Below are 13,084 nucleotides of genomic sequence, written 5' to 3'. Positions count from 1 at the left end.
CAAATAAATGGCAATGAGAAAATAGGTATACTTAAGGGAATTTCGTTTTGAAGGGAAATGGATGGTCTTTATGTATGTAGCAATGCCTCTAATATTGATCTTCATAGTTTGGATTCAAAACCAGTAAGTACACAGATTCTATATTAAAAGTTATTTTAAATGTCTGTGTATCTATATCCTTTTAAATGCTGTCAGTATTAGCTCAAATACATGCCCACAGAAAATTCAGGAATCTACTGAACTCTTTCCTTCTCATTCTTGATTAGAAATTGGAAATCAGATTTCTCTAGTTCTAGTTTTAAAACATGTACAAAATTTAATTTTCCACCTATCCAAGCACAATCTCCATTCATTCACTCATTCATTCATTCATTCATCTACTTAATCATGTAACATCTACTGAGTATCCATTATCATAGTAACTTAACAGTACATCAATAAATAAAACTGTTATCAAATTGTAGTCCCAACTTTAATCCTGCATTTCTCCATATTAACTTTGGCTTTCACAGTTGATCACAACTTATTTCACATTCCATCATCCAAATCATGTAGTTTAGAGACGGGCCTTAGTGTCCAAATGGCCAGGTACTAATCTGGCTTTAAGGACCTACCTGCTTTAATGATCCACTCTCAGGGAGTCAGTGTAGTTAAGTACTGAAAAGACAAGGATCTGGAGTAAGAGTTCTAAGGGCTCTGTCACTGGATTCATGTTAATGGGCAAGATACTTAACATCTCTGCATCCCGATCTCTCAAAAGGACCGTAACACTACCTACCTCACAAGGGTGCTGTGAGGCTTATAGTAAAAGCATGAGGGAATTGTATGTAGAATAGGGGGCTAATACAAAGGTGCTACAGGATTTAGAGTGCCTGGACAAGGTCATTGAGTATGAACCCCTCTCCCCCTGGGAGGCCCAGGTCTGCTCCCTAATACAATTAGAATCTAATTGACCATCAGTTGGCTTGGTTTATCTTTAATATGATGTCTACAAGATTCATCACAAATTTCCCTCTCTTTGAGAGATGTTAGCTTGGAAAAATTATTAAACTAATTTTAACAAAGGATAATAAAATGATTCCCTTCCAGGTGCTGGGGGTGGGGGTAGTTATTTCAATATAAAACAAGAGTTTGAATGGATATCTTCAAGGGGATGCATTTCATTGGAGAAATTTATTGCCTAGGGTTTTCTGTTGTTTTCAGTCTGACTCCCCAGCTTTCTGTACCATTGTTTTTACATCCTCTTTTCCCTTTTGTTGGAAGGGAAGCTAAAATCCACCCGTTTCATGATGATTCTTTTCATGCTGTCTGTTTTGCTCAAAGGACGAATTCTTTTCAACAACCACTGTAATTATTTTCTTAGAGGGCCAATTTTAATTGCCATATTGTTTAGCTAAGCCCTATTGTGTTGGTGTCCTTCAAAATTGTCAGATGCTTTCAAATACAGGGGTGGGAGGGGGGAGCTGATAAGCACATTGTTGTAATTGATTTGTACATTTGAATTGTCTTATCAGAAAACAAGGTTATGAATTTCATCTGTTGAGACACAAAAATAAAATACTTTCCTAAAAAAAGGTATTTGGTTTTTGAATGTTCTAAAATACCATTTATTCTTCTCTTCATCCTTTTAATGTTTCATTAATAGTGTTGCATTATTATCATATTTTAATCATAATAGAAGCTCAACCTTCTCCTACATTCATTGGTATAACTCAATTATATCTACTTGGGAAACAGTAAAATAAAATTGTTCAAGATTTAGAATTGAAAAAATTTAAGAAGAACCCATTCTGAGGGATCCACATTCAAGGCTGACTGTGGAATCACTTAAGACAGATGGGTGTGAAGAAACAGGCCTTCCAAGGTGTATGGTAACATGACCTCTTTTCTTTCCAGCAAAAAGTGTCACTGCAAGTGATGGGAAATAACCATGAGATATTATCTCTGTCAGTTAGGAAATGAGATGAAAACAATTAAGTCTGATTTTTTAAAAAACTTCTGGGCCAGGATTCTGCCATAGTAATTTAAAGAAACTTTACCAAAACAAAAAAATAAACATTGTTAGTGTCTTAGCTTGGACTGCCATCACAAAATACCATAGACTGGGTGGCTTAAACAACGGAGATTTGTTTCTCACAGTTCTGGAGGCTGGGCAGTCCATCAAGGTGCCAGCAGGGTCGGCCTCTGGTGAGAGCTCTCTCCTTGGGTTACAGACACCTACTTTCTCACTGTGTCCTCACATGGCCTCTCCTCGGTACATGCACATGGGCAGAGGGAGATATCTCTTTCTATCTCTCCTCTTATAAAGCCCACCAACCCTGTCAGATTAGACCCCACTCTTATAACCTTATTGAACCTTAATTTCCTTCTAAAAGGGTATTTCCTTCCCTATCTCCAAATACAATCACATTGGGGATTAGGGTTTCAACTTATTAATTGGGAGTGCTATAATTATTATAGTGAATTATTGCTATAATTCAGTCCATAGCAGTTGGTTTCTGCACATTAAGCAAGTGCTCCATCACCTTTATTTACTGTGAGCATGAGAGATGGTATATAATATTGAAACCATGACCCATAGCGTTAAAAAACCTATCCTGAAATGGTGCACCATAGGGTTTACAGAAACTAGTGACTAACAGAAATTCTTGAGCTAGTCTTACAGCTTGCTAGAAACCCATCTGCTTGTAGCCTACCTTGGGTGAGCAAGCTTGCCTTAGTTATTTTGTTGTAAACTGTATACCCTGCAACCTTCACCTAGCCCAAACAATAAGATGTTTGTCAAAGTTGTTTTTCAGGAACTTGGAGTCAGCTGTGTCTAGTTCAAGCTGGCTAAGTCTGGTTGGGACCACTCACCCTAAAACTGGGCCCGTGCAGGTGTGCAATGAATGACCTTTTGATGTCAGAGGGCCAAAAATTCCACCCTCAGATCATGCTAAGCACCTCCTTTTTTAAACGTACATCCCACGAAGAAGCATGTAACTCAGATATGCCTGCAAAGAACACAGATTACCTCCCCTTTTCCCTACCTCCAATCACCTCTCTCCACTTCTAAGACCACCTTGCTTCTTTATCCCATAAATATCCCAAGCCCCTCTCCTTTAGCGAGATGAATCTGAGACTTGACTGCCTTGTGAATAAACCCCTTCTCTGCTGCAAATCTTGGCGTCTCAGGGTTTTGAGTTGCTGTGCATGAGGGAGATGAACATGGTTTGTTAACAATATTAGGAAGACAAGTCAGTGAAGTCAATATAAGCAAATGAAGTTGGAATGAAAAGGGATTTCAACAACTACAAAAGTCCTCTCCTTGTTTTCACTTACTTTACTACTCCTTGACTCTTCAGGACCTTGGCCTAGTTGTCATTAATTTTCTGCAATTGCGTATGACTTTTCATTCTGTTGCATCAAAGTCCTTAAAGAGCTGTGTCTTCTGGTTTTTCACGACACATCCCCAGAGTTATGTTATTGTTCTGCAAAAATCGTAGCCTCTTAAATCTCTTTCTCTCTTATTTACTCAAAATGTACTCACATTCCAGGTCAGCTGTACCATTTTCAGTATTTTCAGTATAAGCAGATTGGCTTACCCATGTGAGCTAAGTGGCAGGCTAATGGCTTGTTCTCCATAGTTATTTTGGTGCAGAAGCGTCAATCAAAGTGTTCTTGTCTAAACAAGCACCACAGTATTTGCTAAGACCATTTGCTTGACCTAAAGAGTCCCAAACTGTCTGTTTGAAGAAGATAACTGCCTAAATTAAAACTCACTCAAGATGCTCCCAAGCTCCCCTGTAGCTATTCCTACTGGGTTTGCTGATAATACACAAACAGGGTGCCAGGCTCAGTGTGATAAGCCAGCAATTGTCCAAGTTACTCATGTTCGCTGAGGTTCCCAGAGAACCAAAATTCTGTATCGGAGGCTAGGCCACTAGACTTTGTCCCATGCTGGAACAAAATGTTCCAGAAATCAGGGAGGGACCAACTTTTCTTTTTCCGAGATTAGAGGTATGTTTACGAAGCTAGATCCTTTCATATTAAATACTCTGTCCTTGCCTTTTATAAACTCTAAAGGGGTCTAGGGTCCTAGCCTACTGGGGCTGTGCTGCTTTCTGAGGCTAGAATTTGAGTTTCTAAACCCCTCATTCCCTATTAATGTACATCTGACCATGAGTCCGCTAAGCTCCTCAAACTTTACTCCTTCAAAAGTCCAGAACGAGACTTAGCACGATGAAGTAATTAACAAGGGGCTGTTTTCTTTTATCTTTTCTAATTATAAAAGTACTATATGCCGGCTCATTGTAGAAACTACAGAGAGGACAGGAAAGAAAACATCCTTTATACGCCTATCTTTGAAAGGCAATCACAATTATTATCCCAGTACAATACTTCTTAGTCTTCTTTAAAGAGTAAACTCTGTTTTAAGATAGAGATCTGGAAGGTTTTGCTGCGACCGCCATGATTCATTCCCACCCCCACCCCTTCTCCTCCACTTCCTGCTATTTCTCTCCACTCAACACTCCAGGGCCTCTGGTGAAGTGCCGAAAGAGCCCAGAAAGGAGAAATAACCTGCCTACTCCCTCGTTCAGGGCATCAAAAAAGGGTCTGAGAAAATCCTCTGCAGTGATCGTGGTGGGAATTGTGTCCTTAAAAGTTCACATTCTTCTAGAAAAAATTACTCTTACTCAGCCCAGTCTATATGACCCTCTTTGAAATTTACAGACGCAAATGAGAGGCAATAATGGGCACCCACGGTGTACCTGGAACTTTACAAAAACAAGCTCGTTAATCTTCCCAGAAACCCTAGATGTGGATGGGCACCATCTTTTTTTAATTGAAGTACAGTTGATTTACACTAGTGTATTAGTTTCAGGTGTACAACATAGGGCTTCAATGTTTTTAGAGATCATACTCCGTTTACAGTTATTACAACACAGTGGCTGTATTTCCCTGTGCTGTACAACATATCCTTGTTGTTTACCTATTTTATACATAGTATTCTGTGTTTCTTAATCCCATACTCCTATCTCTCCCCTCTTCCCTCTCCCCACTGGCAACCACTAGTTTTTCTCATTTTATAGGATATGTACCTGATGCTGTCCAATTTCAACATCCTCCTCTTAGCGCTCTGCCATGCTGCCCCTCAACTCTGAAACTCTCCTAAGTAGAACAAGACCTTATAATCATGGCACAAGGAGGCCTGCGACTATTGTTGTTCTACATGTGTCCCCCGCCCCCGTTCCCACCCCCTGCACCAGCCCTGTATCTCCTACTCAACCCCCTGTTCTTCACAATAACATCCATCCAGATGAACTCTCTTACGCCTAATGAGGATCTAACTAGGAATGCTGTGAAAACACAACTGTAATTTGATATTAATTAAAACCTAAATGAGAGTACAGTGGACTCTTTGGTGCCTGCTTGCAAAAGCTTACTGACTATGTGAAAGGGCAAAGGGGCGTTTTTCTTCCTCTGAAGTTATCTCATGATTGTGATCATAGCCGCCACAGGGAGAAAACTTGTTGCTGATCACCTTCAAAGCTCTCCTGTCTTCATGTTGATAAAGCCTCCTTTTATTAGCTAGTTTGGGAAATTGGTTATATAACCCCCATACAACAAGAGTAGTCTGGGTTCTTTTTTCTGACACATTTTTCTTGATGAGAATGGGATTTTCCTGGAGTTGAAGTAAAACAGAAGATAAGAGTAGATTGTGCAACCCATAGGTAGAGGAAACCTCATGTGCTTTATATGGGAAATCATCTCTCTTCTGCAGACCCTTCAATTTTTTTTTTATAGACGGACGGTAAGTCTTGGGATATATGAAACACGGAAGCATATGTGCCTAATTTGGGAACACTGGGTATTAAGTACAGTGGAAACTTCTGCTAATTAGGGAAGGAGAGAGGCAGAGACTGCTCTCTATTCCTAGAGGTTAATGATGCAGATGGACTCTGTGGGGCAGCTCTGGTTCAACCACCTCCCCCAGGAAGATGAAAACTCCCTTCCAGTTACCAGGAGAGAAAAGAAGCATTAACAGTGGTTGCCTGCTGGTGTCGAATAAAGCAATCTAAGCGTGCTATGGAAATTCATCTCATTCAGGGGACAGATAAGCAGAATGACAGAGAGTGATTCCAACACAGAAAGCTTAATTTATTATTTAGGTTTCCAGTTAAATGCCTGCACATTAAGCAGGGCCAAGGCCAATGGTCTGTGTGTGCTTTTGCAATCTTTACCGTGCAACATGGGTTATTTATGTGCCTTCTCATCTTGGTTATTTTGCCATAGAATGCTTTCATTTGTCAGAGTTACTACACATAGTACTCTTCCCAAATTCCTTACATTTTCACATGTTCCTGAGTTGGTATATGGAGAAACAGGCCCCCCTCTAGGGTGCTTTCAGCGAGATTAGAAACAAGCAAGCTGATATCTGGACTCTTTGTAAATCACTCAAGTATTTACTGAGTGCCTGCACTGTGTGAGCTAATACGCTGGGGATCCCACTTCGAGTAAGACACCTAGAAAAGGAGGTATCACGTCACTGCCTGTCCTTTAGCTACTCCTCTGTGTGGAAGTCATTCAGCAAGGTGCCTTTTATACCTGTCTCTGTCCAGCTTGTACAGTAGAAAACAAAATAAGTATATCAGCTCTGTCTTGGGAAGCTAGGCCAGGCACATAGACCAGTGACACAGTTGGGAGACGACCTCAAACAGAAACTGTTGCAGGTCAAACATTCCATTTTACTATCAAGGAGCAGCTCTTCTGGGCTAAAACAAACAGACAAACAAACAAAAATCTCAGTACAGTGGCCTGTCCAAAATGAAAAGCCTTGGGATTGGGCTAACACAGACACTTTACATTTTGGAAAGATCTTCAAGGAAAGGGAGATAAAGGGCCGTGTGAAAGAGCATCCCCTCTGTCCCAGGGAAATGCCTACAGTGGTGGGGAAGGGTTGTGTGAAGTCAGCATCCCCATGGTAGAGGGATAACCTAATATGGAGTTTGGCATACAGTAGGTGCTCACTAAGTGTGTGCCAGATAAATGGGCGCAAAACCCAAAGACAGGTCACAGCATGAAGAAGCATATTCATGGACAAACTTCTATGCAGGAAGCTCTTTCCCAAATCATTCACTCTTTGTGGGGTTTATTGGTGTCTATTTTCAAATACACACATAACAAATGTTCCTTATAGAAACATTAAAAAATAGAAAACTTAAAATTTCCAATCACTCTAAATGAAGAGATAACCACTGGTAACATTTAGGTGGTTAAATCAACATAAGCATAAACCAATTTGACTACATACCTATGTATTTTTAATGGGTACATATTGTTTCATAAACTTCTTTTTTCACTTAGCATTTTGCTGTGAATATCTTTCTATTTTAACTGGCTGCACAGAATTCCATCGTCTATTCATACTGTAATTTATCTAACCAAAGCCGTATGGTTGGATATTTAAGTTGTTTCCAATTTTTTTTCTTATTGTCGATGACTGTACCGAGTGTCTTGGGAGCGAATTAGGAGTGTCATGATCCTAATCATTTTGTAAGCTAAATTATCTGAAGTGGAATTGATGAGTCAAAAATAATGCAACTTTTTGAGGCTTTTGATAAATAGTGACACCAGAGAGATGCCAATTTACAGTTTGAGCAGTTGGGTAGAAGAAGGCTCTTATCCCTGAATGCTCATGAACCATTTTAGGTTTTGATGAAAGCAACTGTAATATTGTCACTCTGTCCTTTTATATGAAGTATATATACTTAGATCCCACCTGACCCTGCATTATTGTCCTGCAATAATACCAGCCTCACCTCTTTACAATATTTTTCACTGTCCTATCCTATGTAATTTCCTCTTAAGCTCTCACATTAAGAGGCATGTGTCTAACAGGTCCTTTCGAATTTGGTAACTGGTCAAATCTAAATACCACTATTCACTCAAGTACACCACAGAAGATTTACTCATTCATTTATACAATAAATGTGTAGTGAATACTATGTACCAGGTACTCTTCCAGACTGTGCTATAAAAACACTGAGTCAGACCCCTAACCACAAGGAGCTTGCATTTTGATAGAGAGAAGACATTTCAAATAAATATACACTAAAGATCAGGTAGCCGTAAGAGCTACCTAGTGTTCCAGAAAAGGTAGTCAGAGAAGTTCCTTCTGAGGAGACACCTGCATGAACTGACAGATCAAACCATACTTACATCTGGGGTAAGACCGTCAGAAGAAAAAGCAGAGCATGTGCAAAGGTCCTGAGGAGGAAGCGAGTTTGACATGTCCAAGGAATAGGAATGCCAGTGTTATTAGAGCAAAGTGGAAAAGACAGATGGCGATAAGAAATGAGATTAGAGACGGGGCCAAATCAAGGAGGGCCTAGATGGCCATTTAGAAGACTGAACTTTCTCCTAAATGATGGGAAGCATGAGAGTTGTACACAAGGGTGCAGTATGATCTGATTTACATTTTCTAAATCTCACTTGAATTGTCGAGTGGAGAATAGACTATGGGCCAGGAGTAAATGTAGGGAGATGAGTTGCAAAGCTCTTATTACAGTGTCATCAACTTGGCATTTCAAGCTCTTGAATCCTATTTTGGAAGGAGGCAAGACACTAAAAAGTGATATGAATACTCATGGTTAAAAGCGGAATCCAATCATCACATTACCTGGCTCAGTGACTGAAGGATGCCTGGTCATCCTCATATCAGCACTTCTACTGTCTATCAGATTGGTTTCCACGTGAATGTGTCTACAGAGAAAGTTATGAGAAGTGCTTATGCACAAGAGAACTCTGTCAGCACAGAAGATACGTGGTCCAGTATCCTTAAGCCCAAACTGTCACAAAAAGCCTGAGCCAACATATCCTCCTAAGGAAGAAGTCAAAAAACAGGGAGGAACTCTATGGCAATTCTGAGCTGCCCTTTCCCTTGACTCGGCCTGTCTTGCTACTGTCCAAGCTGGGCTCTGGAATAAGAACTGAGTTGAAAGCAACAGCATTGCAAATATGAGAGTCCAGGGACTGAGCTACTCAAGTCAAATGTCTATTAGGAAATGTTACGGAAGAGCTAAATTAAAGGTATGTTTCTGTTTCTAGAAACCTATTCACTGAACATCATTTAAGCTTCTGAGGGGGTAAAAGTGGGATTAACTTTGTCATTATAAGGTTTATTGGATTTTTTTTAATATATAAAAACAGGACATCGTGTTTTTCTTTTAAAAATCACACAAAAAATGAAAGGGACATTTGAATCCACAAGGAGATACACTTGACAAAAGTCTTAAGAAAACCAAAGTGCCTGGTTCTCTGTATGTATGTCTTTTTAATTTTTAATTTTTCCTTTTCATTCCCTCTGACATGAATGTGTAATGCTGAGAATCTATGCTAATGAAGACTGTGTCCACAAGATGTATAATGCATGCTTTTTAATTAGTTCTGCTGCCATAATTGATTAACAGTTTGCTTGGGCAGTACTATTACAAAGAATGAGCAGTGAAACACTGTATGCATCTAGTCCCTGCAGTAAAAAAAAGAGAAAAAAGAAAAGCACTGCTGGTGGCGCAGTGGCTAAGAACCCGCCTGCCAATGCAGGGGACACGGGTTTGAGCCCTGGTCTGGAAGATCCCACATGCCACAACTGAGCCCATGTGCCACAACTGCTGAGCCCGTGTGCCACAACTGCTGAAGTCCGTGTGCCTGGAGCCTGTGCTCCCCAATAGGAGAAGCCTCCACAATGAGAGGCCCGTGCACTGCAACACAGAGTGGCCCCTGCTCGACTCAACTGAAGAAAGCCCGATTGCAGCAACGAAGACCCATTGCAGCCATAAATAAATAAATACATTTATTAAAAGAAGAAAAAAAAAGGAAAGCACTGAACATTGCCATTGTTTAACACCTGCACCGTCAAAGTGAGCCTCTGTGTTCCTATTGAAAGTCTGTTGGGAGGCGCTTGAAGCAGCCTAGAAAGAAGAAGAAATAAAAGACAAAATAAAAGGGCAAAAGGCCCAGAGGAATGACTATGGAAAACATTATAAGGGGAGGGAAAGAGATCAAGATGAATACAAAGAGTATGAAAACAACCGTAACTCCATAAGCAATCTAGGGCAGATGGAGAAGATAAAAGTAAAAGCTGAGAAAAGAGAGAATGCAAATTGTGTGCATGTGTGTTACACATATGCATGATGGGAACATGCATATATATAACTGTGTGCAGAAAACAATGACCGAAGTTAACTATGGAAGCGTAAGGCTCCAGCACCAGCCCAGAGCTTGCTGATTCAGTGCCCACCCAGGGCCTGACGCAGCATTCCTCGCAATCATGCACCTCCCCACTCCCCTGCACAAGGTGAAAGGAAGAACCATTTATCATTGGCCCTCCAGCCACTGACAGAGCCTGTACTCTGAATGAACCCTGTGCTGGGGAAACAGGGCTAAAGAAGGCAAATTTCCTTGCTTCAAGCTGCTTACAGTCCAGTGGGAGAGACTATGAGCCAACAGGGAGTTAGGGTGCTCTGATCTCAGAACAGGAGACCAGACAAACATAGACAACCGACACAAAGCTTGGGTGATCGGAGAAAGGCTTTCTGGCATAAGTGATTTCTACTCGGAGACAGTCATATGAAAAGTGGGTGGGGAAAAGGATGTTCCAGGCTAAGGGAACACCCTGTGCAAAGGACTTGAGGAAAGAAGGTTTGGGGCATTTTAAAGAAATGTAAATAGTCCAGGAGAAATGGGGAGGGAGGCAGTAGATCAGGAGACTGACAGGTGGCAAGGTCGTCAGGCAGAGGCCTGATCTTGAAAAACTCTCTAGGGGGAAACTGGTTTAAACAAAATTTAGCAAGTTTAAGCCTTCTCACAGACACACAGTACAATGAAGGACATTGTGAATTTCTAAGTGAGGGAGACAGTAGACAGAATTCTGTAGGTTCCCCCTCCCCTGCCATGCTATTCTACTTTTAGCAAAGTATCTATTCACATTTTAGGTATTTAACAAAAGACCTGTTCAACACAGTCTGGGCACCACTCGCCTAGATAAATTCATTTGAACTTATCTCTCCATCCTCCATAATCTACCCATCAGCCTATTCATTCAGATGTATATATTCATAATCACCAACACTGCCCAGCAGTCCTGCTCTGGTCCTTTTTTCCTTTTATGATCATCTCCCTCTTCCATTCTCCCTAATAGCAATTTCAAAACTCCTCTCTAATCTCCAATCTTTTCCCCATGGCTCTCCACTCCCGGCAGATAACGTCTACTGCACAAAAATTAAAAGCCTTCAAATAGTAACTCCTCAGTTTCCTGCTACCAAACTCCTAGTATTCCCAACCCTAAACCCACTTCCCTCTTATCACAACAGAGGAAATGTCCAGCCCCCTCCTTCTGTCAATCCTGTCTCTCGTTTAGTTCAGCAAATTTACACTATCGGGTGTCCTTTCTCACAAAACTCTCCTATTAAAACAACACTATCGGGGCTTCCCTGGTGGCGCAGTGGTTGAGAGTCCTCCTGCCGATGCAGGGGACACGGGTTCGTGCCCCGGTCCGGGAGGGTCCCACATGCCGCAGAGCGGCTGGGCCCGTGAGTCATGGCCGCTGAGCTTGCGCGTCCGGAGCCTGTGCTCCGCAAGGGGAGAGACCACAGCAGTGAGAGGCTGCGTAGCGCAAAAAAAAAAAAAAAAAAAACCACAAAAAACCACTATCCACTAACCCACATTCCTCCCCAGAAATGAATCCCTCTCGTCTCACAGAATTCCTTAAATATTGTGCTGCTATCCGTTTGTCTCTGTTTCCTCACTTCCCACTCTTCCTTCCACCTGCATCCATCCACCAAAATTGCTCATGCTAAGGATCATCAATGCCACTCTGGCACTAAACCCAAGGAACATTTTTGTTAGCACTCATTTTACTTTACCTCTCACTAGCGTTTTACACTGTTAATCACAACCATCACTTAAAACACTTTCCTCCCTTGGCTTCCATGGCAGAAGTCTCTCCTGGTTTCCTCCGACCCCTCTATGATCTTTTTATCAGCCTCCTACACAGGTTTATCCTCCTCCATCCCACCATTAATTGTTGAAGTTCCTCAAGTCTCAAGCTTCGTCCTTCGGTCCTCACTCTATACAACCTCCTTGGGTAATCGCATCTATTTCTATGTCTTCAGTTATATTCTGAAAATCTCTTGAATTCCGTATACTCATCGCAGTCTTCATTGCCACCAATCTGCCACCATTTTTTTCTCATACTCCCGTTGGGGTCCCCAATTAGTCTCTATGGATGCTTCCTGGCACCCCTGTAATGTGCCCTCCATGCTTCCACGCTACAGCTGGAGTGAACGCTTTATAGAGCAAATCTGATTATGTCAAAACTTTTCCTTTCTATGTGCATCATGTGCGCGCACGCGCGCACACACACACACACACACACACACACACATATCCTTAGAACACTTTTATAGCTTTTTATTATTCTTAGGATAAACACCAAAGATACTTAACATGGTCTGTAAGGCTCTATATGCTCTGGCCCCGCCTATATCTCCATCCGCATTTCCCTCATTTCATACTTCTCTTTTGTTCAGTCTCTGTACTTCACTGTACTCTTATTCATTCTTTGGTTTCTCAGATACACTATCCTTTCTCCCCCCACAAGCTCCTTGCATATTCTATTCCCTCTGCCTGGAACACTCTTGCCCCTTCCTCCCTCTATCTAGCAAATGACTTCTCAGGACTTAACTCTCAATTCAATTGTAAATTCTTTAAAGACGCTCTGTGTGACAACCAGGCTCTCCATTCTAAACCCCGTTTGAAGCCAGGGGTCTTATCATGTTATTCACCATCCAAAAGTAGCTGATACTGAAAAATGTTAAAATAGGTCATTGAGAATCAATATAGTCCCCCCTGGGAGAAAATATGTTGTAGACTTGGAGTGATGTCTTGTAACATATGTATATGTCTAAACCAAAGGCCAATATATCATGGTTTTTCCCCCTCAACCAAATGAACACATCTGGGAACCAAAGAGTAGAAATGTGGATGGTACCTCTCGATGGTGCATTTAATAGTCCACACTCAAAATGTTTGCCTTTTGATC

This window comes from Pseudorca crassidens, chromosome 7 (assembly GCF_039906515.1).
Source record: "Pseudorca crassidens isolate mPseCra1 chromosome 7, mPseCra1.hap1, whole genome shotgun sequence".
NCBI classification, from domain to species: domain Eukaryota; kingdom Metazoa; phylum Chordata; class Mammalia; order Artiodactyla; family Delphinidae; genus Pseudorca; species Pseudorca crassidens.
The sequence above is the reverse complement of the archived record's forward strand: the minus strand, read 5'-3'. Positions refer to the sequence as shown.